Below are 17,264 nucleotides of genomic sequence, written 5' to 3'. Positions count from 1 at the left end.
TATCCATCCCTCCTCTATCCATCCCTCCTCTATCCATCCCTCCTCTATCCATCTCTCCTCTATCCATCTCTCGTCTTTCCATCCCTCCTCTATCCGTCCTCTCTGCCTTTCCATTTCCAAAGCCGTGGGAAGTAGGGGTGCTGAGGTTGCTGCAGAAACCCCTGAAAATAAATAAAATGATTTACTTTGTCCATTTCTATGCTTTATTACTGTATTGTCTGTCTGTCTGTCTGTCTGTCTATCTCTCTCTCTATATATACATATATCTCTCTCTCATCCTCTACACATCTCTACTTCAGCTTGGAACGTCAGGGGAACTTGGAGTTGGATTTCCTCTAACATTAAGTCACTGTTGCTAATGCAATTTGGTTTGTAAACTGGGTGCATGTCGGAAATCATTCCAGAAGAGAGGAAATGTCTCTGTGTCATTCTATTGAAGTATATCAAAGCTGTGTCTCAATGTGGCATCAGCTCAACAGTGTTTCCACAGAGGTATGCTGTAGGAACATATCTCTCTCTTAGTGTTATGTCCTCAGTAGAAAAGGCAAATGAGGAGTTTTAAACATAAAATTCACGCTCACACACATACACACACACAGACACACAAAAGCACAGCTTCAGCAAACCAATGCATACATGTAATACTGCAACAAATAAACCCTTAAACGTAGTTACTAGATAGTTAATAAAAGAAAACAGAGACTGAAGCCCATATTGAAGTGTTGTCAGGGCAGGAGCACCCTGAACAGTAAGAGCACATCACTGAGCCAAGCGGCAGTGGAGGGGGGGTGCAGGAGGTACCTCAAACAAGACGTGGAATATATTGTCTCTGGTGGGATACTGTCTTGGTTTGGAAAGAACTGTGTGTGTGTGTGTGTGTGTGTGTGTGTGTGTGGGTGTGTGTGTGGTGTGTTGTGTGTTGTGTTGTGTGTGTGTGTGTGTGTGTGTGTGTGTGTGTGTGTGTGTGTGTGTGTGTGTGTGTGTGTGTGTGTGTGTGTGTGTGTGCGTTTGTATATGTGTGATTTGTGTGTTCCTTGGTCAGTCCCCTAGTCTTCTCTCAGAAGTACTCCTCTCTTATCGGATCTGGCAGATCATTCAAGTCCAGGAACACTGACGCGTTGGACAGCTTCCTGCCATTACTGGAGAGATCCAGTAGTTCCTCTGCCGTGTTGGGCACCGAGCTGATGTACATACCACACTTGCTCCACATGACCCCCGTGTCCGACGTGTCCCACCCAACCCCGGTCCAGAGTCCAGCTCAAGTAGATTCTGCTTGATTTCAGGTTCTTCTGGACGTTCCTGCGCTTGTGTTTGAACTCCAGGATGGTCTTGGTGTAGCGATTGATGATGGTGACGAGGACGCCATGCAGGCTGTGAACGAGCTCCACGCCAGGCTAGAGAAGAAGAAGGAAGGAAATGGTAGACACAGAGTGAATAAAGAAAAGTGTGTAACAAATTCTGAAAAAGTAAATATCTATGATATTTTGGTCTTCCAACCTGAGGTGACGGACACCCCCCCCCCCCCACCCCATACAGCCTATAGAGCATAGAATCTCTGTGCGTGTGGTGTACATGTTTAACTACTGTCATTTGTGGGTACCAGAAGAATAGTAAAACAAGAATAGTAAACAAATACAAATTTGACCAACTGAGGACATTTGTTAGGCCCCACGAGGTCAAATGCTGTTTCTAGGGGGTTTAGGGCTAAGGTTAGAATTAGTGTTTAGGGTTAGGAGCTAGGATTAGTTTTAGGGTTAGGAGCTAGTGTTAGGTTTATGGTTAGGTTTAGGAGCTAGGGGTTAGGTTAGGGTTAAGGTTAGGTTAGGAGCTTAGGTTAGTTAGGGTTAAGTTACGGTAAGGTTTTGTGAATTTTGTATCCCCTCAAGTTTAGTTGTACAAGACTGTGTGTGTGTGTGTGTGTGTGTGGTGTGTGTGTGTGTGTGTGTGTGTGTGTGTGTGTGTGTGTGTTGTGTGTGTGTGTGTGTGTGTGTGTGTGTGTGTGTGTGTGTGTGTGTGTGTGTGTGCTTACATGTATGACCAGCTGTAGTCCCATGACTGAGGCTTCCAGTCCTCTGGCCCCAGACTGACTGTCAGCTGAAAGGCTGTGGTGAACATCATGTGGGCCACCATGCCAAGCAGACCTGGAATGTCAAGAGAAGTTAAACGAGTCTAGTGCTGTAGAAAAGAGCATTATAGACAAGTGGGTGAGGTCTATTTTCCACCACAGGGTGACAGTGTTGAGCTATAATGTCACGATAACCACTGTAGTCCTTGAGCACTACAGGGTGTGCTGCCATTTCTTCCATCCCACATTTAGCTACACTAATCTTTAATCTAATCCCTAATCTTAATCCTAAACTTCTTGATGATGAGATGATTTGTTGAATCCTCTGTGTTAGTGCTGGACTGGAACAAAAGCCTGCTCCCTCTGTAGCAGCTTTCCTAGACAAGGAAACCACTGAAAACAGCACTGAGCTAACCTGACAAGAAGAGATATGCCAGCGTAGGAGACTGGACTCAACTGGACTACTGGCTAACTTGCAGCTGTTTTTCTGCACTCTTTCCGTCTCTCTGCCAAAACCTCAAATCTCTCCCTCTTTGCCAAATTCTCTCATTCTCCCCCCTCTCTGACAATCATCCCAGTAATAAAAACGAAGTTGAAAATACTTAAACTCAGCAAAATGTCAACTGCGTTTATTTACATGTGTAAATATTTGTATGAACATAACATGATTGAACAACTGAGACATAAACTGAACAAATTCCACAGACATGTGACTAACAGAAATTGAATAATGTGTCCCTGAACAAAGGGAGGGTCAAAATCAAAAGTAACAGTCAGTATCTGGTGTGGCCACCAGCTGCATTAAGTACTGCAGTGCATCTCCTCCTCATGGACTGCACCAGATTGGCCAGTTCTTGCTGTGAGATGTTACCCCACTCTTCCACCAAGGGACCTGCAAGTTCCTGGACATTTCTGGGGGGAATGGCCCTAGCCCTCACCCTCCGATCCAACAGGTGCCAGACGTGCTCAATGAGATCCGGGCTCTTCGCTGGCCATGGCAGAACACTGACATTCCTGTCTTGCAGGAAATCATGCGCAGAACGAGCAGTATGGCTGGTGGCATTGTCATGCTGGAGGGTCATGTCAGGATGAGCCTGCAGGAAGGGTACCATATGAGGGAGGATGATGTCTTCCCTGTAACGCACAGCGTTGAGATTGCCTGCAATGACAACAAGCTCAGTCCGATGATGCTGTGACACACTGCCCCTGACCATGATGGACCATCCACCTCCAAATCGATCCCGCTCCTGAGTACAGGTCTCGGTGTAACGCTCATTCCTTCGACGATAAACGCGAATCCGACCATCACCTTTGGTGAGACAAAACCGCGACTCGTCAGTGAAGAGCACTTTTTGCCAGTCCTGTCTGGTCCAGCGATGGTGGGTTTGTGCCCATAGGTGACGTTGTTGCCGGTGATGTCTGGTGAGGACCTGCCTTACAGCAGGCCTACAATCCCTCAGTCCAGCCTCTCTCAGCTTATTGCGGACAGGCTGACCACTGATGGAGGGATTGTGCCTTCCTGGTGTAACTCGGGCAGTTGTTGTTGCCATCCTGTACCTGTCCCAGAGGTGTGATGTTCGGATGTACCGATCCTGTGCAGGTGTTGTTACACGTGGTCTGCCACTGCGAGGACGATCAGCTGTCCGTCCTGTCTCCCTGTAGCGCTGTTTTAGGCGTCTCACAGCACGAACATTGCAATTTATTGCCCTGGCCACATCTGCAGTCCTCATGCCTCCTTCCAGCATGCCTAAGGTAAGTTCACACAGATGAGCAGGGACCCTGGGCATCTTTCTTATGGTGTTTTTCAGAGTCAGTAGAAAGGACTCTTTAGTTTCCTAAGTTTTCATAACTGCGACCTTAATTGCCTACCGTTCCACAGGTGCATGTTCATTAATTGTTTATGGTTCATTGAACAAGCATGGGAAACAGYGTTGTCTCCCGGGTGGGGCAGTGGTCTAGGGCACTGCATCGCAGTGCTAGCTGCGCCACCAGAGTCTCTGGGTTCGCGCCCAGGCTGGGCTGGGTTCGCGCCCAGGCTCTGTCGCAGCCGGCCGCAACCGGGAGATCCGTGGGGCGACGCACAATTGGCATAGCGTCGTCCGGGTTAGGGAGGGTTTGGCCGGTAGGGAGGGTTTGGCCGGTAGGGATATCCTTGTCTCAGTATGTAAAAAAATAAATAATTTAAAAGTAAAAAAAAAATGTAATAAAATGTATGCACTCTACTGTAAGTCGCTCTGGATAAGAGCGTCTGCTCTTGGCCGGTAGGGATATCCTTGTCTCAGTATGTAAAAATGTAATAAAAATGTATGCACTCTACTGTAAGTCGCTCTGGATAAGAGCGTCTGCTAAATGACTAAAATGTAAAATGTTTAAACACTTTACAATGAAGATCAGTGAAGTTATTTGGATTTTTACGAATTATCTTTAAAAGACAGGGTCCTGAAAAAGGAGTTTACTTTAGATGTCTTTTCCAGACATTGAAATCAGGTGCATTTTAGGTGCTGAATGAAAGGTGAAAATAAGTCTTTTCCAGATGTCGAAAATACCAATGAAAAACAAACACATGCAACGCACGCTGGGTATTATTCTATAGAGCTCCGCCTCAAAAAACAAGTTCAGATTTGTTCGGAACAGATTCAAATCTGAACTAATCATAAATGTCTTGGCCACGGCTCTCCTGGAGAGCTACCGTCCTGTAGGTTGTTTCAGAAGTTTTAACATCACAGTAGAGCAGACTAGAGTACAGTACAGCACGGTATGGTATGGTACAGGACAGTAGAGTTTTATTCAGTAGTGTAGATTAGAGTACGGTATAGTTTAATTCAGTAGAGTGCAGTACAGTTTAGTTCAGTAGAGTACATTAGAGTACGGTATAGTTTAATTCAGTAGAGTACACTACAGTACAGTTTAGTTCAGTAGAGTACAGTAGAGTACGGTATAGTTTAATTCAGTAGAGTGCAGTACAGTTTAGTTCAGTACAGTACAGTACAGTATAGTTCAGTAGAGTACATTAGAGTAAAGTAGGGTATAATACAGTACACTATATTTTACTTTTCTTTATTGTACAGTACTCTACTGTATTGTACTGCACTCTACTATGTTGTATTGTACTCTACTGTATTGTACAGTACTCTACTGTATTGTACTGCACTCNCTCTACTATGTTGTATTGTACTCTACTGTATTGTACAGTACTCTACTGTATTGTACTGCACTCTACTATGTTGTATTGTACTCTACTGTATTGTATTGTACTCTACTGTATTGTACTGTACTCTACTGTATTGTACTGTACTCTACTGTATTGTACTGTACTCTACTTTTCTTTACTGTAATGTGTACTGTAATATACGGTACTGTGCTGTCCTGTGCTGTCACAACTTGTGAGACAAATACTGAACAAAAATATAAATGCAACATGTGACAATTTCAAAGATTTTACTGAGTTACAGTTGATCAGTCAATGTCAGAAAATCAGTCAATTGAAATAAATTAATTTGGCCCTAATCTATGGATTTTACATGACTGGGCAGGGGCACAGCCATGGCTGGGCCTGGGAGGGCATAGGCCCACCTACTGGGGAGCCAGGTCCACCTACTGGGGAGCCAGGTCCACCTACTGGGGAGCCAGGCCCACCTACTGGGGAGCCAGGCCCACCTACTGGGGAGCCAGGCCCAGACAATCAGAATTCGTTTTTTTCCCGACAAATGGGCTTTATGACAGACAGAAATAGTCCTCAGTTTCATCAGCTGTCTGGGTGGCTGGTCTCAGATGATCACGCAGGTGAAGAAGCCGGATGTGGAGTTCATGGGCTGGTGTGGTCTACGGTTGTGAGGCCGGTTGAACGTACTGCCAAATTCTCTAAAATGACGTTGGAAGCGGCATATGGTAGAGAAATGAACATTAAATTCCCTGGCAACAGCTCTGGTGGACATTCCTGCAGTCAGCATGCCAATTGCACACTCATTCAAAATTTTAGACATCTGTGGCATTGTGTCGTGTGACAAAACCGCACATTTTAGAGCAGCCTTTTATTGTAATTATTATGCAATTATCATCTTCTTGATAGTCCACACCTGTCAGGTGGATGGATTATATTGACAAAGGAGAACAAGGACGTAAATACATTTTTGCACAACATTTGAGAGAAATTTCTGTGATCTTTCATTTCAGCTCATGAAATCTTTATCTCTCTTTCTCCCACATCACTCTTTCTCTCTCTCTCGCTGTTTCTCCTACATCTCTCTCTCTCTTTCTATTTCTCCTACTCTCTCTCTCTGTCCTTTCCCCTCTCTCTCTCACACACACATCTCTTTCTCTGTCCTTTCCCCTCTCTCTCTCACATCTTTCTCTGTCCTATTCACATCTCTCTCTCTCCCTCTCTCCCTCTCTATTTCCGGCTGGGCTAGTAACATGACAGCCGAAGCAAGGGATCTCCTCAGACTTTCATCACTCCCAAAAAAGTGAGGGAACAGAAAAAACATGAGGAATAACAAACAGACTCTGTGCCAATCCGATTAGTGGTTAAGCCCCCCAAATCTCAGACTGAACAAGAGCAGAGCTGATAGCAGCAGAGAACGTGTTCGCTCTCAGCATCCCCCTCCTCCCATTCACTCTCATGTTAATTCTCAGCATATTTCTACATATGTTAATCAATCATGTCAGATATCCTCTTTACAAACTACCGGAGCTTCAGTCCAAATCCACACACTTAGCATGAAGAGCCTTGTATGGTGTACCTAGCTTTCCTTGACAGAGTCAGCACTGGAATTCTGCTGATGTTGGTCATATGTGACTCGTTTCAGGAAACTAGGCGTATGCCGCACGTCGCTACTTCACAGGAGAGCCATTTGAACGTAAACTTGTTTCGTTTATTTGATCAAAATGCATTTTTTTGTAGCTAGCTACATTTTCAGATATTACATGTTTCCAATTTTGTCAGAAAGTCATTTTCATTTCAAGTTAAAGTGTACTGCTGGCTCGCTAGCTAACGTTACGTGTATGATCTGTGTAGTAATATTATTCGTATCTCAGAGAGCCATTTGTATTGCTAGTCATTGCCTACTGTTAGCTAGCTAACATTGAACCTGGTTGGTTAGCTACCTGCAGATTCGTTCAGGGTAGTAACATCATGAGTTGGGATTATGGTTCATTGTTTAGCTAGCTAGCTACATGTCTTTAATAAAGACTCCACGATGCAAGTACCCATTTCAATAGAATGTTCATGATGTCACTGCGACAACTGACGATTGACGTAGATGGTAAATTCGCTCTGGCTATCTAGTCCGATTTCATAGCACTCTCGTCTGTGTGCCAGAGTGCAGAATAACTGACACATTTACGAATGTGGCCAGTGTTAGTAAACCTTGGCAAAACTGCGTAATTAAATTGTTGCCAGCAGCACAGTTACAGTCACCAACACTCTATATAACATGAAAACAGCCTAACCAGCTCTGCTAGGGCGAGTAAAATGGACAGAGTGAGGTGTTTTCTCATTTATGTCTGGAAGTAGCTACAGTAGCTAGCTAGCCAACGTTAGCCTGTTAGCTTGGGTGCTTGACTGCTGTTGTTGGGTCAGAACGCTCGGATCAACCCTACTCCTCGGCCAGAGCATCCTCTGAACGCTCCGAGAGCGAAACGCTCTGAATTTACGAATGCACAATCTGACAACGCTCTCAGTTTACGACCGCCCAGAGCACACTCTGGCACTCCAGATAAAATGTACGAACACATCCGTAGTATAAACCAGTCTTTAGTCTTGAAATCTTTGGTTGTTTAGTACATGTGAATCCTTAAAGAGATGGGTGGGGCTAAGGCCTAAGAGGGTGTGAACGATGCTGAATGGGTGTAGACGAAGAAGAGCTTTCTCAAAAGTGAGGTTACAAGTTTATCAACTTTCAAAGCAGAATGACTTTCCCGTTGTTCCTCAACTGTAGTGTATGATGTACCATTTTGTAGCTCTGAGTCTCTACTTTCATCCAAAATCCACCATTTCAAATTTTGCTACATAAGAACGAATCGAGCCGGTCGGTCATGATACGTTTCCCACAGATTTAATAATATGCTTTTCAGTGGCAGTGTTTGATTGGAGTTCATTCCACATCAAGCATTTCGGATTTTGGACATTAGATAATTCTGCCCCATTGTAGTTTCCATCTGTCTGTATGTGTATGGAGAGCCAAGTGAAGCCCCTATGGCGTTACACTAAGACTAAGGTAAGGAATGAGATAATTCTGCCCCCTTGTAGTTTCCATCTATCTGTATGTGTATGGAGAAGCCAGGATGAAGCCCTATGGCGTTACACAAGACTAAGGTAAGGAATGAGATAATTCTGCCCCCTTGTAGTTTCCATCTGTCTGTATGTGTATGGAGAGCCAGGTGAAGCCCCTATGGCGTTACACTAAGACTAAGGTAAGGAATGCAAAGGAAGCACAGGACTCACCATAGAGGAGAGACATGTGCCTACCCCGTCACCTACATTCAGAACTTCCTTCAGGCAGCACCTCTACTTGCACACCACCTTATCTTTCCTCTCTAAAACTTAGCCAGGCTTATTACCAGACTGGTGTGTGACCAAAGCTGAAGCTGTTCTCTTCTGGTAATGGTAAAGCATGAAATTAATCACCCAATATGGGCTGTTTGTGCTAAAACAAAGACCTGAGATAGTGAAATTCTATTCTCTCTCTCTCTCTCTCTCGCTCTCTCTCTCTCTCTCTCTCTCTCTCTCTCTCTCTCTCTCTCCTCTCTCTCTCTCTCTCTCTGCTCTCTCTCTCTCTCTCTCTCCTCTCTCTCTCTCTCTCTCCCTTCATACCCCCCTCCTCCTCTCTCTATACCCCTCTCTCTCCCTTCATACCCCATCTATCTCCCTTCATACCCCCATCTCTCTCTCTCTCTCTCCCTCCTCTCCCTCTTCTCTCTCCCTTCTCCATACAACCCACAATCAATTAGTTTAATAAGGGTTTCTCTATTCTCTGGCCTCTAGCATTCCTGTAGAAACCATTACAACAAGATGCTGAGCTAGGTAAACTGCTCTTCTATAACCTAGATGAACACAATAAAAACAGTCACAAAGGGAAACCCTCTTACTGATTAATTTGGATCAGAGATTGGCAACTGGCGGCCGACCCCCTTTCTCTAGGCCGGGAGATTACTTCTACAAAATAAATACATATATATATATATACACTGCTCAAAAAAAATAAAGGGAACACTAAAATAACACATCCTAGATCTGAATGAATGAAATATTCTTATTAAATACTTTTTTCTTTACATAGTTGAATGTGCTGACAACAAAATCACAAAAATTATCAATGGAAATCAAATTTATCAACCCATGGAGTTCTGGATTTGGAGTCACACTCAAAATTAAGTGGAGAAACCACACCTACGGCTGATCCAACTTTGATGTAATGTCCTTAAAACAAGTAAAAATGAGGCTCAGTAGTGTGTGTTGGCCTCCACGTGCCTGTATGACCTCCCTACAACGCGCTGGGCATGCTCCTGATGAGGTGGCGGATGGTCTCCTGAGGGATCCTCCCAGACCTGGACTAAAGCATCCGCCAACTCCTGGACAGTCTGTGGTGCAACACGGCGTTGGTGGATGGAGCGAACATGATGTCCCAGATGTGCTCAATTGGATTCAGGTCTGGGGAACGGGCGGGCCAGTTCCATAGCATCAATGCCTTCCTCTTGCAGGAACTTCTGACACAACTCCAGCCACATGAGGTCTAGCATTGTCTTGCATTAGGAGGAACCAGGGCCAACCGCACCAGCATATGCGTCTCACAAGGGTCTGAGGATCTCATTCTCGTACCTAATGGCAGTCAGGCTACCTCTGGCGAGCACATGGAGGCTGTGCGGCCCCCCCCAAAGAATTGCCACCCACACCATGACTGACCCACCGCCAAAGCGGTCATGCTGGAGGATGTTGCAGGCAGCAGAACGTTCTCCACGGCGTCTCCAGACTCTGTCACGTCTGTCACATGTCTCAGTGTGAACTGCTTTCATCTGTGAAGAGCACAAGGGCGCCAGTGTCGAATTTGCCATCTTTTGTGTTCTCTGGCAAATGCCAAACGTCCTGCACGGTGTTGGGCCTGTAAGCACAACCCCCACCTGTGGACGTCGGCGCCTCCATACCACCCTCATGGAGTTGTTTCTGACCGTTTGAGGCAGACACATGCACATTTGTGGTCTGCTGGAGGTCATTTTGCAGGGCTCTGGCAGTGCTCCTCCTTTGCGCACAAAGGCGGAGGTAGCGGTCCTGCTGCTGGGTTGTTGCCCTCCTACGGCCTCCTCCACGTCTCCTGATGTAGATGTGTGTATATGATGTGTGTATAGATGTGGGGATATATACTGGGTATAGATGGGGGTATAGATGTGGGTATAGATGAGGTAGAGATGTGGGTAGAGATGTGGGTATAGCTGTGGGGTATGGATGCGGGTATGGATAGCGGGTATAGAGTGGTGGGGATATATCTGGGTATAGATGTGGGTAGAGATGTGGGTAGAGATGTGGGTAGATATGTGGGTATATATGTGGGTAGAGATGTGGTATGGATGAGGTATAGATGTGGGGATAACCTGGGTATAGATGTGGGGATATATCTGGTATAGATGTGGGTATAGATGTGGGGATATATCTGGGTATAGATGTGGGTAGATATGTGGTATAATATGTGGTATATATTGTGGGTATAGGATGTGGGTATATAGTGGGTATAGTATGTGGGTATAAATGTGGTATGGATGTGTGGATAGATTATTGTATAAATGTGGGTATATATGTGGGGTATAAGTGGGTATAGATTGTGGTAGAAAAATGTATCGAAGATGGGTATATGGAAGGGATATAGATTGTAGGTAGAGATGTGGGGCTAAGATGTGGGTATAGCTGTGGGTAATGGATCGGGTATGGATGCGGTATAGATGTGGGATATATCTGGTTATAGATGTGGGTTTAGAGATGTTGGGTAGAGATGTGGGTAGATTATGTGGATGGTATATATGTGGGTAGAGATGTGGGTATGGATGAGGTATAGAATGTGGATATAACCTGGGTATAGATTGTGGGATATATCTGGGTATCAGATGTGGGTTATAGATGTGGGGATATACTGGATATAGATTGGGTAGATATGTGGGTATATATGTGGGTATATATATGTGGGATAAGATGTGGGTATATAAGTGGGTATAGATGTGGGTATAGATGTGGGTATGGATGTGGGTATAGATTATTGGTATACATGTGGGTATAGATGTGGGTATTATATGTGGGTATAGATGTGGGTATATATGTGGTATAGATGTGGGTATGGATCGTGGGTATAGATTATTGGTATAGATGTGGTATAGATGTGGTATAGATGTGGGTATATATGTGGGTATAGATGTGGGTATAGATTGTGGGTATAGATGTGGGTATAGATTGTGGGTATAGATGTGGGGTGATATGTGGGTATAGATGTGGGTATAGATGGGTATAGATGTGGGTATAGATGTGGGTAGATATGTGGTATAATATGTGGTATAGATGTGGGGTAGAGCATGTGGGTAGAGGTGTGGTAGATATGTGGGGTAGATGTGTGGAGAGATGTGGGTAGAGATGTGGTAGATATGTGGGTAGAGATTGGGTAGAGATGTGGGTAGAGATGTGGGAGATATGTGGGTATAGATGTGGGTATGGATGTGGGTATAAGATGTGGGTATATATGTGGGGTATGGAATGTGGGTATATATGTGGGTATAGATGGATAACTCCCTGTGAGATGAGCTGTAGCAGGACAGGATAACTCCGTGCAGATGGCTGTAGCAGGAGGATAACTCCTGTGAGATGAGGACTGTAGGCAGGACACGGATAAATCCTGTGAGATGAGACTGTAGGCAGGACAGGATAACTCCTGTGAGATGAGACGTGAGGCAGGACAGGATAACTCCTGTGAGATGAGACTGTAGGCAGGACAGGATACTCCTGTGAGATGAGACTGTAGGCAGGACAGTATACCTCCTGTGAGATGAGACTGTAGGCAGGACAGGATACCTCCTGTGAGATGAGGACTGTTAGCAGGACAGGATAACTCCATGTGAGATGAGACTGTAGGCAAGACAGGATAGCTCCTGTGAGATGAGACTGTAGGCAGGACAGGATAACTCCTGTGAGATGAGACTGTAGGCAGGACAGGGATAACTCCTGTGAGATGAGACTGTAGAGGCAGGACAGGATACCTCCTGCTTGTGAGATGAGACTGTAGGCAGGACAGAATACCTCCTGTGAGATGAAGACTGTAGGCAGGACAGGATACCTCCTGTGAGATGGACTGTAGGCAGAGCAGGATACCTCCTGTGAGTAGAGACTGTAGGGCAGGACAGAATACCTCTCTGTGAGATGAGACTGTAGGCAGGAACAGGATACCTCCCTGTGAGATGAGACTGTAGGCCAGGACAGGATAACCTCCTGTGAGATGAGACTGTAGGCAGGAACAGGGATACCTCCTGTGAGATGAGACTGTAGGCAGGACAGGATACCTCATGTGAGATGAGACTGTAGCAGGACGGATAGACTCCTGTGAGATGAGACTGTAGGCAGGACAGAATACCTCCTGTGAGATGAGACTGTAGGCAGGACAGGATACCTCCTGTGAGATGAGACTTAGGCAGGACAGAATACCTCCTGTGAGATGAGACTGTAGGCAGGACAGAATACCTCCTGTGAGGACTGTAGGCCAGGACAGGTAATACCTCCTGTGAGATGAGACTGTAGGCAGGACAGAATACCTCCCTGTGAGATGAGAACTGTAGGCAGGCAGAATACCTCCTTGAGCATTTGAGACTTAGGCCAGGACGAGAATACCTCCGTTGAGCCTGTAGCAGGAAAAACAAGGGGAAAAACCTCCTGGTGAATGAGACTTGTAGCAGGACAGAGATACCTCCAGTGAGATGAGACTGTAGGGCTAGGACAGAATCCTCCTGTGAGATGAAGGACTGTAGGCAGGACTAGAATACCTCCTGTGAGATAGGGATCTGTAGGCAGGACATGAATACATACCTCGCCTGCTGAGATGGACTATGTTCATTTGAGTTACAGTTTTTGACTGTTTTTACATGCTCAGTTAAATCATCGTGATTGATTTGAGGTAATTCCATTACATTTAATGGTGATATAAAACCAAACGTTTTCTGCCATTCATTGTTTACTCTTGGTTTTATACTTGCGAACCAAATTCTACCTTACAGTAAGTAATTGCTGATGACCCCCATTTCAGAAAAACCATTTACTGATGAAATTCCCCCGTTATGGTTTCACAGTTCAGTATCGATGGTACATTTTTGTGGATTCTGAGGGTCACTGTTAATGCCTCATCAGAACAAAATTGAAAAAATTGAATGACCACATCAGACGCAGTGCCCAAACGACCGCAAAAGTGACACTGGATGCAAGACACAGAGGTTTTGCGAGACAGCCAAGAGGTTTGGAGGACTGCAAGAGTCGTGGATGAACAGGGGAGGCAGCCAAGAGGCGTTGGGATGACAGCCAGAGGTTAGGGAGACCAGCAAGAGGTTTACGGAGGACAGCCAAGACCTAGACCATCCACTTAGCCAAACAGAACATCTTGACCATCACTTAGCCAACAGAACATCTAGACCATCACTTAGCCAACAGAACATCTAGACCATCACTTAGCCAACAGAACATCTAGACCATCACTTAGCCAACAAAACACAGAGACCATCACATAGCCAACAAAACACAGAGACCATCACATAGCCAACAGAACATCTAAACCATCACATAGCCAACAGAACATCTAAACCATCACATAGCCAACAGAACATCTAAACCATCACATAGCCAACAGAACACTGAAGTATTGTGTCTGCAGAAAAACTCAGATGACAGGACCAGATGAATACCGATCCAGATAAAACTCGACAAGCTGTCTGAAAAAGACAACGCCTCATAGTATACATGGAAGAGTAGACTTCAAGTCCAGTCTGCAGACCCACAGACAGCAGTGAGCAGTGTTCCATGGGTAAGTCACTGTTTTAGGGCCCCTCACTGAGTAAAGCTGCCTAAAGCTGCCAGTGTGAAGACCGTGTTGATCTGCAGGGTTTCTGTAGTCCCAATCAGCAACAAACAAACAAACTAAATACTTTTCTACCTGAGAGGAATAATGAGGAGAGGAGAAAACTGACTGACTCAATAGCAAGAGGCACGCACACACACATAAGAGAGTATGTAAAGTGTTGTTACCTGACAGGACAGTGAACATGGCAGCGAAGGCGTTGAGTTTGAGTCCGTTGATGACGTTTCCTAAGTGACATGCCTCTATGGACATGAGGATGCCTCCGGTGGCCAGGAGGAGAATATAAAGACACTCTGCCACGATACACAGCCACAGCACTCCTACAAAAGGAGAGAGGGAGGGAGAGAGAGAGAGAGCGAGAAAGAGAGAGAGAGAGAGGCAAGGGGATGGGAAAGAGGGACAAATGGGAGAGGGAGAGGAGATTGAGGATAGGGAGGGAGGTGAGAAAAAGAAAGCAATGAGGGAGGGAGGGATGGGATGGGAATAGAGAGACACATAAATTGAGGGGGAAGTTAGGTAAGGGAGTTGGACCAGTGACCCATTCACCATATCATTAACCTCCACTGTAACGGTGAAGATTCATCTGTCTCTAAGAGACAGACAGAGACACCACTTGACCTACACTCGCTGCCTGGGTTATGGATGATGGGATGAATGGTCCTTGATATGATCGCGGTTTGTAAAACTACATTAAGTTGCCCCCTATTACTGTGCAACTACACAGTAATAGCTGTAGTAAGAACATAGTAACAACGTCGTAACAATATAATAATAATGTAGTAACAACAAGATAAAAACGTAGTAACAACGTAGTAACATCACAGTAACAACACAGTAACAACAAGGTAACAACACAGTGACAACACAGTAACAACACAGTAACACCGTAGTAACAACACAGTGACAACACAGTAACAACAAGGTAACAACACAGTAACAACACAGTGACAACACAGTAACACCATGGTAACAACACAGTAACACCGTAGTAACAGCACAGTAACAACACAGTAACAACAACAAGGTAACAACACAGTAGGACAAACACAGTAACAACACAGTAACAATCAAGGTAAACACACAGTAACAACACAGTAAAAACACAGTGGACAACAAAGTAACAACACAGTACAACACAGTAAACAACACAGTAACAACACAGTAACAACACAGTGACAACACAGTAAAAACACAGTGACAACAAGGTAACAACACAGTAACAACACAGTACAAACACAGTGACAACACACGTAACACACAGTAAACAATGTAGTAACACCAAAGTAACAACACAGTAACAACACAGTAACGGCCGTAGTACAACACAGTGACAACACAGTAAAAAATGGTAACAACACAGTAAACAACAACGTAAAACACAGTAACAACAAGGTAACAACACAGTAACAACACAGTGACAACACAGTGACAACAAGTAACAACACAGTGGCAACACAGTAACAACACAGTAAAACACAGTAACAACAAGGTAACAACACAGTAACAAACACAGTAACCACCGTAGTAACAAACAGTGACAACACAGTAAAACAAGGTAAACAAACACAGTAACAACAAGGTAACAGCACAGTAACAACACAGTAACGGTAGTAACACACAGTAACAACACAGTGACAACACAGTAACAACAAGGTAACAACACAGTAACAACACAGTGACAACACAGTAACAAACACAGTAAGACAACACAGTAACAGTAACAACACAGTGGCAACACAGTAACAACACAGTAACAACAACGGTAACAACACAGTAACAACCAACACAGTGACAACACAGTGGCAACACAGTAACAACACAGTAACAACAAGGTAACAACCAGTAACAACAACAGTGACAACACAGTAACAACACAGTGGCAACACAGTAACAACACAGTAACAACAAGTAACAACACAGTAACAACACAGTGACAACAACAGTGACAACACAGTAACAACACAGTAGGCAACACAGTAAACAACAAGGTAACCACAGTAAACAGCGTAGTGACAACACAGTAACAACAGGTAACAACACAGTAACAACAAGGTAGACAACACAGTGACAACACAGTGACAACCAAGTAACAACACAGTGGCAACACAGTAACAACAACAGTAACAACAAGGTAACAACAACAGTAACTAACACAGTAACACAGTAGTACAACAACAGTACAACACAGTAACAACAAGGTAACAACACAGTAACACACAACAAGGTAACAACACAGTAACAACAAGTAAACGCCGTAGTAACAACACAGTAACAACACAGTGACAAACAGTAACAACAAGGTAACAACACAGTAACAACACGTGACAACACAGTAACAACACAGTGACAACACAGTAACAACACAGTGCAACACAGTACAACACAGTAACAACAAGGTAACACACCACAGTAACAACACAGTGACAACACAGTAACAACACAGTAACAACAACAGTGCAACACAGTACAACACAGTAACAACAAGGTAACAACACAGTAACAACACAGTGACAACACAGTGGCAACACAGTAACAACACAGTAAACAACAAGGTAACAACAAGTAACAACACGTAAAAACACAGTGACAACACAGTAACAACACAGTAACAACACAGTGAACACAGTAACAAACAGTAACAACAAGGTAACAGCACAGTAAAACACAGTGACAACACAGTAACAACACAGTGGCAACACAGTAACAACAAGGTAACGACACAGTAACGCCGTAGTGACAAACAACAGTAACAACAAGGTAACAACACAGTAACAACAAGGTAAACAACACAGTAACAACAAGGTAACAACACAGTAACAACAAGTAACGCCGTAGTAACAACACAGTGACAACACACAGTAACAACAAGGTAACAACACAGTAACAACAATGGTAACAACACAGTAACAACAAGTAACAACAGGTAACAACACAGTAAAACACGTAATGCCGTAGTAACAACACAGTAACAATACAGTGGACAACACAGTAACAACAAGGTAACAACACAGTAACACACAGTGAACACAGTGGCAACACAGTAAACAACAACGTAACAACACAGTAACAACACAACCGTCGAAACACAGTAACAACACAGTGGCAACACAGTA

The 17,264-nt window shown here is 44.4% G+C and overlaps 1 pseudogene; it reads right to left on the bottom strand.

The window, feature by feature from the left end:
- Positions 1-1,027: 1,027 nt before the first annotated feature.
- Positions 1,028-17,264, bottom strand: part of LOC112071285 (germ cell-specific gene 1-like protein) — a 29,493-nt pseudogene continuing 13,256 nt past the window's right edge.

Source organism: Salvelinus sp. IW2-2015, unplaced genomic scaffold, assembly GCF_002910315.2.
Source record: "Salvelinus sp. IW2-2015 unplaced genomic scaffold, ASM291031v2 Un_scaffold1568, whole genome shotgun sequence".
Classification (NCBI taxonomy): Eukaryota; Metazoa; Chordata; class Actinopteri; order Salmoniformes; family Salmonidae; genus Salvelinus; species Salvelinus sp. IW2-2015.
The sequence above is the reverse complement of the archived record's forward strand: the minus strand, read 5'-3'. Positions and strand labels throughout refer to the sequence as shown.